Here is a 15,350-nt window from a genome sequence, read left to right as displayed (position 1 = left end):
TGTGTCAGTAAAGCTAGGTTGGAGCAAAATATCTAGATTGCCTGCATTAGAGAGACCCATTTTTCTGACAGAACCAAGGCAGTCCAAAACCTTATGTTTAATTTTGTGAATTTGTTTTTGCTTGGGAACTGATTGTGGTATCGGTTGTACAACACTGCTTGATATGAGGGAACTATGGAATGGTAGGATGTCTGGCATGGCTCCTAACAAGTGGTTTGGAAAATAAAATACATGGATGGTTGACTTCTACAGATTAAAAAAACAAACCAACCTCTGAACACCATCTGAATGTACAGTTTTGTGTAGACAAGGGGTACACAACTTTTGTGAAATAACAATGCATTTTCAAGGCTTTAAAAATAATATTTTTTTGAAATCTGAAGTCATACTTTTGAAACATTCCACAAAAAAATAGATATAGTTGGAAAAAAAATTAAATTATCCGATAAGCGTCTGACTCCAGTTCTCTGGCTCCAGGTTGGGGAGGCCGTGGTGCTAAGAAGCATCTACCGTCCTGGGAGCATGCAGCACTGGGGCTGAGGGCTGGTATGCCAAATGCCAAAGTTAAAACAGAGTTACACTAAGGCATGGGAAGATATACTTCTGTCTGAAAGGTCAGATAAGTGGTGTCACCTCTAATCTAGATGGTGACTTGGAGGGAATTAGAAAAATGTGCCACCTTCTCTGGGTAGAGTTATTATAACTCTCTGGAGGGATTTTAAACAGTCATCCCCCTTTGGGGTGATAAATTGGAAAAAGTAGTCCCCTCTGGATGGGTGCAGTCCTAGGTCGAGTGCTTCAATGAGCTGGGCTGGAGCCTTGCTTCTTTCTCAGTGTCCTGGAGCCAGACATTTTAAGGAAGCCGCTTGGAAATAATGGCTGAGCAACTCGATTTCCCATGTTACTGTTCTACAGGACCCAGGGAGTTGGAGCCTAAGGGTGGGGTGGGTCCTGTGGAGGATTTCTTAGCATGGGAGACCCCAGCATGCTAGCCTTTCTGAACCTCACCCATCTGGAACTTGGAGTTGACGTGGCATTGGAGATGGCTGGGTAGAGGTTGGGAGGTGGTTACTGGCTCAGGGCCTTGAAACACTGAGTAATTCCTAGGATGGCTGAGACGAGAGGCAGCATTCCAGACACTTCCACGTTGTCTAAAAGTATATTAAAAAAAAAAGAACCTTCTCCCCGCTCCCGCCCCAACCCTCCCGCCCAAACCATTGGAAGCAGATCGCTTGGCTCTGAAATAAGACCCATCCCTTTTACAGAAGGGAACTGTTGGAAAGCCAAACATATGGAAAAGCCAAGGTATTTTTTTTCTTTTCTTTATTTCTTTCCTTTTTATTTATTTTTTTACCAGTCAGGGAGGGGGTCTGAGTGGGGAACGGCTGGGGGGAGCGGCCGTGCTTTTCCAGAAACGTTTGGGCAGACATGACCGGACTCAGTTTATTAAGGCAAAGATGTGTGCTTCCTGCCAGAGCTCCTCCCATGAAGCAGTCTTCCAGTTTTTTGGACTCCCTGCTGCTGTTTCCATTCCTGGCGTTATCTAGGAGCCACACAAAAAACACCACGGTGTTTATGATTGCAGAAGGAGCAAGGCAAGATTTCCTGTGCATCAAATCCTATTCGTGACAACCCGGCATGGCCAGCAAAAGCAGACCATCGCAGTAGCGCGCGGGCTGAGGTTTTATTTATCGGAGAAGAGAAATGGACGATCCAGAGGGAGGGGAACCCCTCAGGGAGTTGATGGAGTCTAAGGGATTGATGGTGTGGAGCGACTCCTGGCTGGGAAGAGCTGCCAGGCCCGCAGCAGGGTCAGAGACAGGAGAACATTTGAAGCTTGGACTTAGGGCTCCAATATTGATTTGCAAGTGAGTTTCAGGCGTTAGTGCAATTAAAAGCTAGGGCTGTGAGAAAAGAAATGGTTAGATCGAAATGAAAGCAGTATGATTTTTATTTTACTTAGGGCACACCACAGGGACTAGGACGAGGGAGGGTCAGCGAGGAAGGTCATATCCTAACCCAATTGGTTTGGGAGTTGATTAAAGCAGCGATGCTGTCTAACCCATTCTAAATCCAATGCTGCTGCGGTGATTCCAACTCGTTTTGTCCCTACAGGACAGAGCAAGACTGCCCCATAGAGTTTCCCAGATGATCTATCTTTTTGGTAGCATCTTTCTACCACAGAATTGCCGGCGATGGTTTTTAGTGCTTTAACCACTGCATCAGTAGGCCTCCTATTCTGACCCATTGCAAACACCTTGCCTTTTAATTTAACCTAGTTCTCTTTGCCTTGTTAGTTCAGAAAGACTTGGATGATCAATTTGATTAGCTCCCTGTGGTCTGCCAATAAATTCCGAACAGACATCAGATTGTCTGCTGATGTCTTCTTTATGACCAGGGCATAGGTCAATTGAAGAGAGCAAAAAGAGCAGACTTGGAGTGACTGAGTGGTTTTCCCATCCTATTTTGATAAGAAGTAATTTGAGTTGTTTTTTTTTTAACTCCTTCTTTGTTAGGCCTACTCTTTAGGGGGATTTGAGTCTGCAATCTGAATGTGCTTCCCAAAGGGGAAAATTTTGACATTTACTTGACTTTGTCCATTGGAAGCAGAAAGAAAAAAAAAGAAAGAAAAAAAGGCAGCATTATCAAGCAACTCTGCTATTGTTTCTTCAATGTCTCCTCAGGTTGCAGGTTATTTTCAAAGCTCCGATGGAAAGGTAATTTCCCAACATGCTGCCTTTAGCCCCAGAAAATGCCACGTCGGTTTCTGGGGTTCTAATGGCTGAGAAAGCCAGCTTGGTTGCATTTGGAGCTTTTTCTGTGGTTCTGGGTGGTAACACTCTATTGCCAACATCATTTCTTCCTTCTTCTGGAAAGATCCATAATTATCCCGGGCTTGGTTGACACAAAGGGCTCTGAAAAAATATGAAGCTGATCCCTCTAGTGTTCTTTTGTGAAGAGTACAGTACAGAATGCTAGTGGAGACAGAAAGGCGAAATGCCACAGAAAACTGCTCTGGAGCCCAATCAGCTTTTAAACGACATTCGCAAAACAGTGGGCACGGTCAAATTTGTCTCCATAGTAGAGTATTTGCAAAAGAAAATGTCAACCCTTTTTGACGCTATCCATTTCTGCATCTCTGGTGTGCAATGGGTTAATGCAGTCAGAGGCTGCGTCGCCTTGAGAATTATCCGAACAAACAGTAAACACTCTGAATAACATGGCCTCGCGTGATCAGAGGTGCAGAGGCAATGCAGACTTGCCTCGTTTTCAGAAATGAATTTACTTTGCCCGTTAGGTTTACCTGGCTATTCATATATTTTCTGCTCATGGAAAGAAGGGACATTTCATATCGTTTTACATTCTTTTTCTGATGTTCCCTGATGCTCAATAAAAAAAAAGTGTGCTATCTTTTTCATGTTTTGTTTTTGAAATATATGACATTTTCTTCTACATTCAGACAGTTTATTAAATAGTTATTGTATTCCAGGCACTGCAGATACAAAAAATGATAAGATCGAGTTGCTTTCCTCAATAAATTGAATAATCTCACTGGGGGATAGACTCTTACACTACTATAGAAAAAGGTATACAAGTAGTTGGGAGAGAAGGGGAAATCTTATTCATTATCCATGTCGATTGATAAGGAGGATGAGGCATTGAAACGGGGTTGTGAGACATGAGTAGGATTTGGAATCCTTGTGTTGGAGACAATCCATGATTTGCCGTCTTTCGTCGCTCTCCAGTCCACTAGATGTCAATGAAGTTCAGTTACCAGGGAACACTGTGGCCTGGGAGGTACTCAGCCCGAGGAGCCTCCGAACCTTGGATCTGGGTTTTTCCAGGTTCTCTTCTGGTGAGTCCCACTCTTTCTGTCCCATAATGAGAGCTACCTGGCTGAAATGACAGCGGCCTTTCCCCCAGACAGGAAGTAAAGTTTGGAAGGTCATAGGAATAAGTCTCTGAGTGACTGCAGTCTCTCTGGACTCGGAGTAGAACCAGGATCTACAAAAGCCAAAGAATGGGAACTCACGCGAGAAGAACCGTATTTGTGAGCGGCGAAAAGTCCTGATTGAGGAGCTCAGGCTATGTTAGCTGATCCGGAAGCGTCCTTCCATCTCTAGGCGTGCATAAGCCGATTTTCAGAATCTCTGTTGAAAAGCCTGATTGCCTGGGAGAGTCTAGGTGCACAGGCACTTGAGACTCTACCACCGTGATATTTCTGCCAGGGCTTTCCTAACAAGCAAGATGACAGTAACCAGTGATGCTGATGCAGACAGTCATTGGTTGGAAATAGTAAGGGAAGCGTTTGAAGCGTTCTGACTCTCTTGGGCTAGAGCTCATCTAGCATCATTTTTGGCCCTTAAGATTTTAATCGACAGTGCTTATTTCATTTCTGGATCTTTGGACTCTCACGTTTCTCTGAGAAAACCTTTCCCTTGACTGAGAGTTGACATTGGTATATTGCTGATATATCATCTGTAGCTACTATATTTAGATTTTACAGGTACATTAAAACCACGTCATATAAGTCATAGTTATATACTAAAATCTTCAGAAGTCAGAGAATGCAAAATTGTGCTTTCATTCAATATGAAGTGTAACCTATAAACATGCTTTCAGAGACCATCAGAATATTGTTATTGCTATTATTTTGTGGAGACAACTGTATTATTTCAGAAGCTCCCTGATATTAAAAAATAAGGACGCAATTTAATATCAAAAGCATAAGAGAATGCCAGGCCTTTTCTCCTATGAATTGCCAGGTGAACTTGAAGCACCAAGCTTTGAGTTTGGAATTTAGCGCTTAAACTTTGTGTCACCAGGACTCATGGTGATTGCTAGTGTAGAGTGTCATGGGAAGCAGTGTTAATTCACACTCTAAATAGAAGTATTGTGAATGATAGATATAAATTGATAATATATATTTATAGTCCTTTGGACTCTAAGTTTCTCTGATAAAATTATCTTCCCGACTAGGAGTTGACATTGGCATATCGAGACTGTCCTATGGTTTGAGCTATTTAATTTTTGCAATACCCTGGTGATGTACTGGGTTACACGATGGGCTGCTAACCGCAAGGCCAACAGTTCGAAACCATGACTTCCACAGGAGCAAAATGAGATTTTCTACTCTTGTAAAGAATTAGTCTCAGAAACCCAAGGGGGCAGTACTACCCTGTCCTATAAGGGCACTATGAGTCGGAATCCACTGGATGGTAGTGAGTTTGTTTGTTTGTTTCTGCTTAATCACAATACTTACTGTTGCATGTATGCTGTGAATAGAAGAAACTTTTTAGACATAATTTCAGAAAAATGGCGTCCTACCTTAACTTGAGCACCAAATTTAATTATTGAAGGGGAAAAATGCTTTAAGCATATTTTAATTATAGAAGAGATATAGAGACAGAAAATCTGGTCCAACTCACATTAGATCACATGGTTTGGCTTTTCTCGTTTCTCCTTCTGCCCAGAATCCAGAGCGGTGGTGTACTGTCACTCTAATCTCCCAAATATTACTTCGGGTCTGTTATAGAGTTAAATTTCACATTATGAAATGGGAACACATTCATTCTGCTCCTAAAGTATAAGATTATCTTAGCACAATTCACTACTCTTTACAAAGGAGTAAAATCTATCAATGGCCATGCCTGCCATTTAATTGGGTCACTTTATTGATATGACTGCTCTTGGATTTCCAGCACCTTCAGAATTCTCATTCTTCTGCTAAATATTCCTGAATATTCCACAAAATATGCCTTCTCTGTGCTCAGGGGTAAACAGCTTCCCTCAAACGGCGGCTGCACTTCTAGACACCAGAGTCCCCCGCACTGCCGTGTCGGCCTCGCAGCTCTCTATCGGGTGATATGTTCTGGTTTATGCTCTCCCAGTATGTTATTGATCCTGTCTAGCACTGCTAACTATTACTGGGACTGACCCTGGCTCTTTAGAGCCCCAGAGATGCCGAAAGTAGAGAGGGCAAGAAAAGGCAGAAAGACTTTTTTCTGCTTGATTTTGTTCCATAATTGTAAGTCCTGCTTATGCCTCTGTGTTCTGAGTAATGAAGTTGTGGGAGATTTTAGTTATAGTTCGTTCTCATTGAGATTCAGACTTATTTACACACATAGGAAACAGACCTGAAGGGAATAAATCAATATTTAATCAGTGTTTATCTGGGATTCTGAATTATTTTATTTCTTCTACAGACTTCATCTTTAAAACAATGAGCAGGCATTATTTTTACTTGAAGGAGCATGAACAAAGACCATCAGTAACTCAACTATTACATCCAAAGACTGAATCTTAACAGAGAAAAACAGTCAGTTTAAGATTCTGTTAATAATCACATCAATTATTATTGATTCCTATCTCATTTACAGATGAAGAAGAGTTCATGACATCTAAGATAATTAGAGAAAAGCCAAGGTTAAGAGTGAAAATGAAATCCAATGAAAAAAGATGGTAGAGAGAGTGTTTGGGAAGGAAATGAAAGTAATTTGCTCAGATAAAAAAAGAATATAAAAAGATTAATGGAAAAAGACCTTGTCACTGAGCAAAATGAGAAGGAAAGAGGCATTGTTTATATCAACAGGGAGTTCTCTGTCTTTATTTTCCATGGCACTATATTGTTAAATCCTACTAACTCTTTGATAGCTCACCTCGAGGGCTAAGCTAAGAAATCCAATTACTTTTCTAGAAGCAGTACTGATGACCAACTAAACTGTGGCCCTTGGGGACAGTATTTGTATCCTTTGACAGCAATTAATGAAGCCAATAAATCAATTAATTAAATTAAATTAAGGTCCACCCAACTGTTTTCACTGCCCATCCACGTGTAACTAAATGTGATTATAAGAGTGCCCTGGATGTGAAATGGATCCCATTCAAGTGATCTTTGCTGTCTTTATGTCCTGAATACCTCCCCCTTACAAAATTACAGTTATTCGACTTTTGTCTTGACTCTGTATCGGATGAAATTTGCTTGGGGGAGAGTTCGTAATAGAGGCAGCGGAAACCTTTGTACCGCTGAGCAATAACGGATAATCCTGTGAACCACCGTTCTTACTTTTTATTCCTCTCTTGGATTTAATATATCTAATTTTTCTTACAAAAATATCGATTGCATATCCCTACCCATTTTCTGTTGTGGAAAAAGGCTGACTTTCTTGACAGTGCTACTCCTCCAACTCCTGCCTTTCTCTCTGAGACGGTTCTGCCTTCATTCCCCTCTCACTTGACTATGCTGCTCTGGTCAATCTCATTTTATTTTCCTACCTCTTAAAAAGCATACTATTTCTCCTCAGCTCCACACATACCGGGAGTCGAAGTTCTCCAGTCTCTCAGGCACACGCTGCCAATCGGCGGGCACTTAATGCAGAAAGCTTCTCTCTGGGGTTGGCTGCTGTTGAGCAATTCCTTTGTCTTGACATTTTGAGATTAGGTCCTCTCTAGACCTCTCCAGATGTAGCCTGTATCACCTGCATTAATTCTTACATACCCCAATTTCTTCTGTGCTGGGCTAAGCTAAAAATTTTGCTATTGGGGCAGGAATTCATACACACCCAGGTTTATGGCAAAAAGAATGTGTTCAAATGTGTCTCTGTGATCAATGGATGGCTATAGACAAATTCTACCAGTGATACATTTGCTTTTGTTCCATTAAGCTGCTCTCTAAATATATAAATACCCAATCACAATAGTGGTTTCTTGGCAATCTGTTGGACCAATTAAATTCAAGGCGGAGAGGTCAGCTAAGGTTATGACCACTGGTTTTTGGGGGAGGCACTATCATGGTCAGCCTTCATTAGGGTTTCAGTGTTTTCTCTTGGTTACATTGCCCTTGCTGAATCCCTACCAGGCCTCTCGCACCCTCCTTACTACTGTTTTTGTATCACTTGTTGCTCCCCTGTCCCTGGGTTGGTCAGCACCACCTCCTTACCCCCGACTCCCCCTAAGATATAGCGTCTGGGGTCTTAAAGGCTTGAAGACAAACAAGCGGCCATCTAGCTGAGAAGCATCAAAGCCCTATGGAGGAAGCACACCAGCCTGTCTGACCATGAGGTGCAGAAGGGACCAGTTATCAGACACCAAAGAACTAAAAATCAGATCAATGGGTGCCCACCTTCCTGATACGATCACTGAGGACAAATGTGTGCATAAGCAAATGTGGTGAAGAAAGCTGATGGTGCCTGGCTATCAAAAGATATAGCGTCTGGGGTCTTAAAGGCTTGAAGATAAACAAGTGGCCAACTAGCTCAGATGCAACAAAGCCCACATGGAAGAAACACACCAGCATGTGTGACCACGAGCTGTCAAAGGGATCAGGTGCCAGGCATCAAGGAACAAGAAATCATGTCATTGTAAAGGTGGGTGATTGCAGAGTGGAGACTCAGAGTCCATCGGTAGGCAACCAAACAACCCCCCTGCTGAGGGGATGTGGGGAGGAGACGAGCTAATCAGGGTGCAGGGTAGTAGCAATGAACCATATAACTTTCCTCTAGTTCTTAAATGCTTCCACCCCCCACCCCCCATATCATGGTTTCAATTCTGCCCTGCAAATCTGGCTAGACCAGAGGATGTACATTGGTACAGATGGCAACTTGAAACACAGGGAATCCAGGACGGATGACTCCTTCAGGACCAGTGGTGAGAGGGGCGATGCCTGGAGGGTGGGGGGAATGTGGGGTGGAAGAGAATAACCAATTACAAGAATCTAGGTATGGCCTCCTCCCTGGGGGATGGATAGCAGAGAAGAGGGCGGAGAGAGACGTCAGACAGTGTAACTTATGACTAAACTATAATAATTTATGAATTATGAAGGGTTCATGGGGGGGAGGGGGAAAATGAGCAAATGATATTAAGGGCTAAAGTGGAAGGCAGGTGTTTTGAGATTGATGAGGGCAACAAATGTACATATGTGCTTGACACAATGGATGGATGTATGGACTGTGATGGGACTTGTATGAGCCCTCAATAAAATACAATAAAAAAAAAAGAATGATAATGAGAGAAAACGAAGAAAGATTATATATATATATATCTCCTAACTCCCCCCACCCTAAAGATAATATTGAAAAGGCAGATTGTGGCTAGACTCTGAAGACCATTGAATGGTGAATTGTATATAGGTTTTAGGTTATCATTAGAAATCTTTGGACTAAGGTTTTTGAGCACAGGCATGTGATCCTGTATAGGTTGTAAAAAACAAACAATCAAACAAAAACTTACCAGTAGTGTGGGGAATGGATAAGAAACTGAGGTAGAGGGTACCATTTAGAACTTCATTTCAAGCTCTAGTAGAAAAATGATTGTAACTTATACCAGTGGGGACAGATACTAGACACATCGTGCAAGTAACATGTATAAAAGATCGCACTGACTTGATTTTGAGGGTTGAGGATAGAAAATATATTCAAAGAGAGCTCCAATGTTTCTAGAATCATTTTAGATAATGGCACGTCCCTGTGCAAACATTGCTCTATTTCCTCACTAGCTCATTTCAGTGTTTTAAATAGACTTTCTGTTTCAGCCCAAGTTCTTTTGGTTGCAAGTCTAAAAAAACAACTCTGACTAGTCAAAATAAAAAGAGAACTAGTTAGGCATACTGTGATATCTTAGGGAGTTTAAGAAAAGTTTGTGTAAACTAACATCCCGAAGGGCAGGAATCAAAGCAATGACAGATGTCTGACTGAGGAATTCACGAGCCTTTTCTCTAGAATTCTGCTACTGAAATCAGTTAATTCCCAACAAGCCTCAGTCTCCATATTTCTCTCTTTAAATCTGCACATACTCATGAACCAGAATCTGATTGGTCCAACTTGGGTCATTTGTCTTCCCTAACTTCGTTCAACTGTGACCACTGGGGCAAGAGCCGATTGAATGATGTCGGCTGTTAGAAGTTACGTTCTTGCGCATCACAATCAGTATCGAAATGAGAAGTCTCTGTGACTAGCTGGGCAGATACTGTGGCAGAATTGTTCTCTTCTGTTCTCAACTGGGGACTCCTTTGAGAAACTGGTGAAAGCTGACTGTTCTTTTCCAAAAGAAAATCTTCACCGCTACCAAAATAGGTAAGGGCACCATTACATGTGTACAATGGGGCACGTACCATTTGACAATGATCTGCAAAATGACATCACGAGTCTGTTGTCAACAGAATAAAGTCTATGCCCCTTAGCCTCGCTTTCTAAACCCGCCATCATTTGCTTTCTAATCACCCGCCATCAAGACTCACTCTACTTTTCTCTTCAAACCTTTCGTTTAAAATAATAAAAAAAAAACAAACCCTTTCCCTACTCTGAAACCTTAATCATATAATTTCTTTTCTTCACAAAGAGTGTCCAAAATTTGAACATTTGAAGTAGGGTTATTGAAACCTTACTTGTCCATTAAAGGCCCAGTTCGAAGCCGGTTTCATTTCTGAACTCTTTCTTGACATATCCATCACCAGAAGGGGTGATGCCTCCTCTTTTCTAGTCATGTAGGATAACTAGATAGACAACTGAGCTGACGTCAACTTCCACGCATGGCCAACTTATGGGCCGTAGAACAAAAAGATCACTAGTCCCTCATCATCGCATCGCCAGCATGTTTGAGACCATTGTTCATGGCTATTGTGACTGGTAGATCCATCTCACTGACAGCCTCCCTCCTCTCTTTGACCCTCTAATTCACCAGACAGGATGACTTCCTCTATTGATTGATCTCTCTTGATTCCATGTCCAAAGTAAGCAAGTTAGACAATGTTCTGAGGTGATCCATAAGGTTTTCCTGGGCTCATTTTTGGAAGCAGACCACCAGGCCTTTCTTCTTCGTCTTAGTATAGAAGCTCTGCTGAAGCCTGTGCGCCCTGGGTGAAATAACAGTGGCACTGTGCCCATTACCATAGCAACATGCTAGCCACCACAGTAAAATAAGTTGATAGATTTTTCTCTACTTTATTAGTTTCTTCTTTGCACTATAATTTCTTTCTTTTCTTTTTTTTGCACTATAATTTCTATATAGCTTATCTCTAATCTTAAATTCTGGCGTCTCTGGAAGTGGGATCTAGGTGTACATTCAGCTTTACACTTGCACCTGTCGTGTTTTCTAGGTGTTTGGGGAATTCAGTGAATGTTCATAAAATGCTAGAAAGGTAACTTACAGGAAGATAAATATTCCCTCTCTAATTTTACTCTGCTTATATTTTCACAAGCTCTAAAGAGGAATGAGCTCCTTTTTCATTTTCCCTTTTAGTATACTAATTTTCATGGGTTTCACATTTTATTTCTGTATTCTTGGTGGCAAATCCCATCTTTTTTTTTCTTTCCATTTTCCCATGTAGCTAAATTTTCCCCCTTTAGCTTAAATTTTCTTAAATTTGAATGGCTTTCTGATATTTATTTGTTCTAAGGCTCACAGTTTTTATTTTGGCCTTATTATTATTAATAATAAATCATTTTATTTGGGGCTCTTACAGCTTTTATAACAATCCATATACCAATTGTATCAAGCACATTTGTACATATGTTGTCATCATCATTTTCAAAACATTTTCTTTCTACTTGAGCCCTTGGTATTAGCTCCTCTTTATTCCCTCCCTCCCCCACCCTCTCACCCTCGTGAACCCTTGCTAAATTATAAATCATTATTATTTTCCTATCTTACACTGTCTGCTGTCTCCCTTCACCCACTTATCTGTTGTCTGTCCCCCTGGGTGGGAGCGTGTGTGGAGGGGTTATAAGTTGACCATTGCAATTAGTTCCCCCTTCTTCCCCTCTCCCCCTCTTCCCCCTACCCTCCTGGTATAGCTACTCCCATTTCTGTTCCTGAGGGGCTTATCTAACCTGGATTCCATGTGTTGAGAGCTCTTATCTGTACCACTATACATGCTCTAGTCTAGCCAGCTTTGTAAGGTAGACCTAGGGTCATGATAGTGGAGTGGGAGTGGGCATTAAGAATGAGAGGAATGTTGTATGTTTCTTCAGTGCTATACTGCACCCTGGCTGACTCTTCCCCTCCTTGTGACCCTTCTGTGAGGGGATGTCCAATTGTCTACAGATAGGCTTTGGGTCTCCACTCCGATCCCCTATTGATATGATTGTTTGTTTTGGGTCTTCTGATGCTTGATACCTGCTCCCGTCACACAGGCTGGTGTCCTTCTTTCATGTGGGCTTTGTTGCTTCCTTGCTAGATGGCCACTTGTTTAACTTCAAGCCTTTAAGACCACAGATGATATATCTTGTAATAGCCAGGCACCATCTGCTTTATTCACCACATTTGCTTATGCATCCATTTTGACTTGAGCAATCATATTGGGAAAGTGTGTGTCATAAAATTCCACATTATTAGAACAGTATTCTTGTGTTGGTGGAGGACTTGAGTAGGAGGCCCAATGTTATATCTATATAGGCCTATATCCCTATCATTATATATGAATATATTTATATATATAAATGCCTATATTTATACCTCCATAAATGTCTTTTGCCTCCCAGTTCTTTCCTCTATTTCCTTTTATTTCCTCCTGTTCCACTATCAATGCTTGACCTTCATTTGGCTCTCAGTAATTCCTCTTGGCTACATTGATCAAACCCCACTAGGCATTCTATACCCTCTTCACCATGGATTTAGATCTCCTGTTGTTTCCTTGTCCCTGAGTTTGCTAGCTCCCTCCTTTCTTCCCCCTCCCGCACCCTGTCCTTTGTTCCCCTTGAAAAGTGTTTTCTGTTGTGCTTCCCTCGGGATTGTTTATCTTGCCTATTTTATATAGATATGCATGAACAATAGAAGAAGAAGAACAACAACAACAATAAAAACAACAAAAGGGCCTATAAATAGTTCCAGGTCTGTCTGCTGACTCTTATGTATGTTTTCTGATCAAGTCTGATGAGGTAACAAGCCCTGCTCTCCGAGTCTGAAGTCTATTTCCGGGATGCCTTGGGGACTTTGTTGTTTTGCTCTCCTTGCTGCTCTGTTGCACCCCCTTAGTGTTTTGCCCCAGTGTGTGTGTGTGTGTGTGTGGGGGGGGGTGCGTGTTCAGACAGGTTGGCCTCATTCTTTACAAGAGGAAAATTTCTGATGGGTTCATCCTCCTCCTCCCATCAGAGTGCATCATCCTTAGATTCACAAAAAGGCAGCTGAAGAATAACAGGAGCGAAAACAGTTCCTGATATTTACATTTAAAAAAGTGGCATTTAGCTCATTCCACTCTGTGTTAGACAGGGTTCTCTAGAGAGACAAAACCAGATTGCTAGTAATTAGATAGATAGATAGATAGATAGATAGATAGATAGATAGATAGATAGATAGATAGAGATATAGAGATATATAACACAAGACTGGAAGGACTACCAGTCACTCCCACTAATAGTTTAAAAAAGATAGATTTAGAAGCCACCATTGAACTACTTCAATTAACTATCTGAATGAAAGAGTCCCTTCTCTTTGTTTGAAGCTCAAAGCCATTTGACAAAATGGCCTGATAGGCATCCTTTCCCTGTGTGGCCAGTTTTGCACTTGGGATTGGGATTAGGGCCCATGCCAGACAATGTATGGAAGAACAGCATCCTCTACTGGTGAGAGGGCACCGAAGGCTCCACAAGCCTGTGTGTGGAGATTCAACAAAGCACTGGCAAGTTCACTACATCTTGGGAGTCAGTTGAAGATTTCTAGCTTCATCACTCAGCATGTACCTGAAACTTAATTAATTCATTGAAAGTCAACAATAAATGCAATCCTAGTATTTTCCTAACTACGAAGGATTACTCTAATTTCGATCCCTTTGGAAATTCACATCCTGTAAAATTTTTTTTATGATTCAAATTTTTATTACTGTCCATTGGTTGAAAGGGAGCTATGTAATATCATTTTATCATAAAATAGATACCAAACTCACAGCCAACAGGTCGATACTGACTCGTCGTCGTGACCCTGTAGGACAGGGTAGAGCTGTCCTTGTGGGTTTCTGAAATTGTAACTCTCTACAAAGTAGAAAGTTTTGTCGTTCTTCCATGGGGCGGTTGGTGTTTTCAAACGGCTGACCTTGAGGGTATCAGTCAACACATAACCACTGTGCCAATTGATTCTTGGAGTCTCCATGTGGCAGCCTTACGAGTGAGACCATCTCAGGCAACGGTGTCGTTTGGGATTTGCAATCCCTTGACCTGGGTCCAGGAACAGCCATCATTAAGTCAAATTCCCCTCTGTCAAAATTATGTGGAAATAAATACCTATTGTATTTTTTTTAACGTGGCTTGCTTTCTCCTACCTTGATGGACTCAAGTGGAACCGTTTTTCGTCACTGTGCAGTCACTTGCAATTCTTGGCGACCTTCTCCGTAGCAAGAGGAAAGGCCAATTCTTCCTGATTACTGGTATATCTGAATCCATTGTTGCGGCTGTGGTGCCAATCCATCTCTTTGAGGGTTTTCCTCATTTTCATTGGTCCTCTGTGGTGCTCTGCTTTAGCGAATCATGGAGCTAGCCCACTACAAATCCAATTGTGATGTGACATGTCCCGGTGACAGGAAGGAGAGTAAGAAGATGTAGAGTTAAGGACACGTAATAACCAATGGACCAGTATTCCAATTGTTTTTAAGATTTGTTAACTGTCAATCTCTATAAATTTTGTGCATTCATAGTTTGGTGTAGTCATAGAAATGACGAAGTTCCCATATTGACCAATTGTAGTTTGAAGAGCCATTAAAAGAAAAAGTCCTCGAGAAGTCTTCTCAATATAACGATCCTCGGGAAATTCTGTTTCTAGCTGGGTTCATATGATCGCAAGAGATTTGCAGTTTCTGTCATTAGTTTGTTTCCAGGACCATGGTCCATGCTCCTTATTTTTATCTCTAGCCTCTTTAGAGTTAAAGAAGGTCCTATATCAGCATATTTCCTAACTTCCAAGTTGTTCGGAATTTTAATTTAAAGCATTTTGTTTTAAGTATGATACTGCCCTTTTCTCTTCCTCAGGTTCTTGAGGAAGATTTGGGGACGGCCTTGGCTTATCAATTTTTTTTTTAACTCTGGCTTCATGGAGAAGGCTAATATATAGTAACTAATACCCACATATATTCTTTTGCCTTACAATTTTAAGTAGATCCACTTACAGTTCTATATTCTAATTTCTTTATGATGGTGCAATTAGCATTAAACTATCATTGAGCTTATTACGATGACAATGGCTGCTCTAATCATAGTTAGTCATAACTATAATTATCATCACAAATATAGTGGCTATTAAATGAAATTTTAATAACTTGGTCTATCATTAATATAATTGTTATTGTTAACTTTATGCCCTCTTATAATACTGTGCAATCATGAATAATTGACATAGAAATGGAAATATGAATCACAAAGAACAGAATA

This window comes from Echinops telfairi, unplaced genomic scaffold (assembly GCF_000313985.2).
Source record: "Echinops telfairi isolate 266 unplaced genomic scaffold, ASM31398v2 ScPeMD7_23;HRSCAF=83, whole genome shotgun sequence".
Lineage (NCBI taxonomy): Eukaryota > Metazoa > Chordata > Mammalia > Afrosoricida > Tenrecidae > Echinops > Echinops telfairi.
This window is presented reverse-complemented; position numbering follows the sequence as displayed.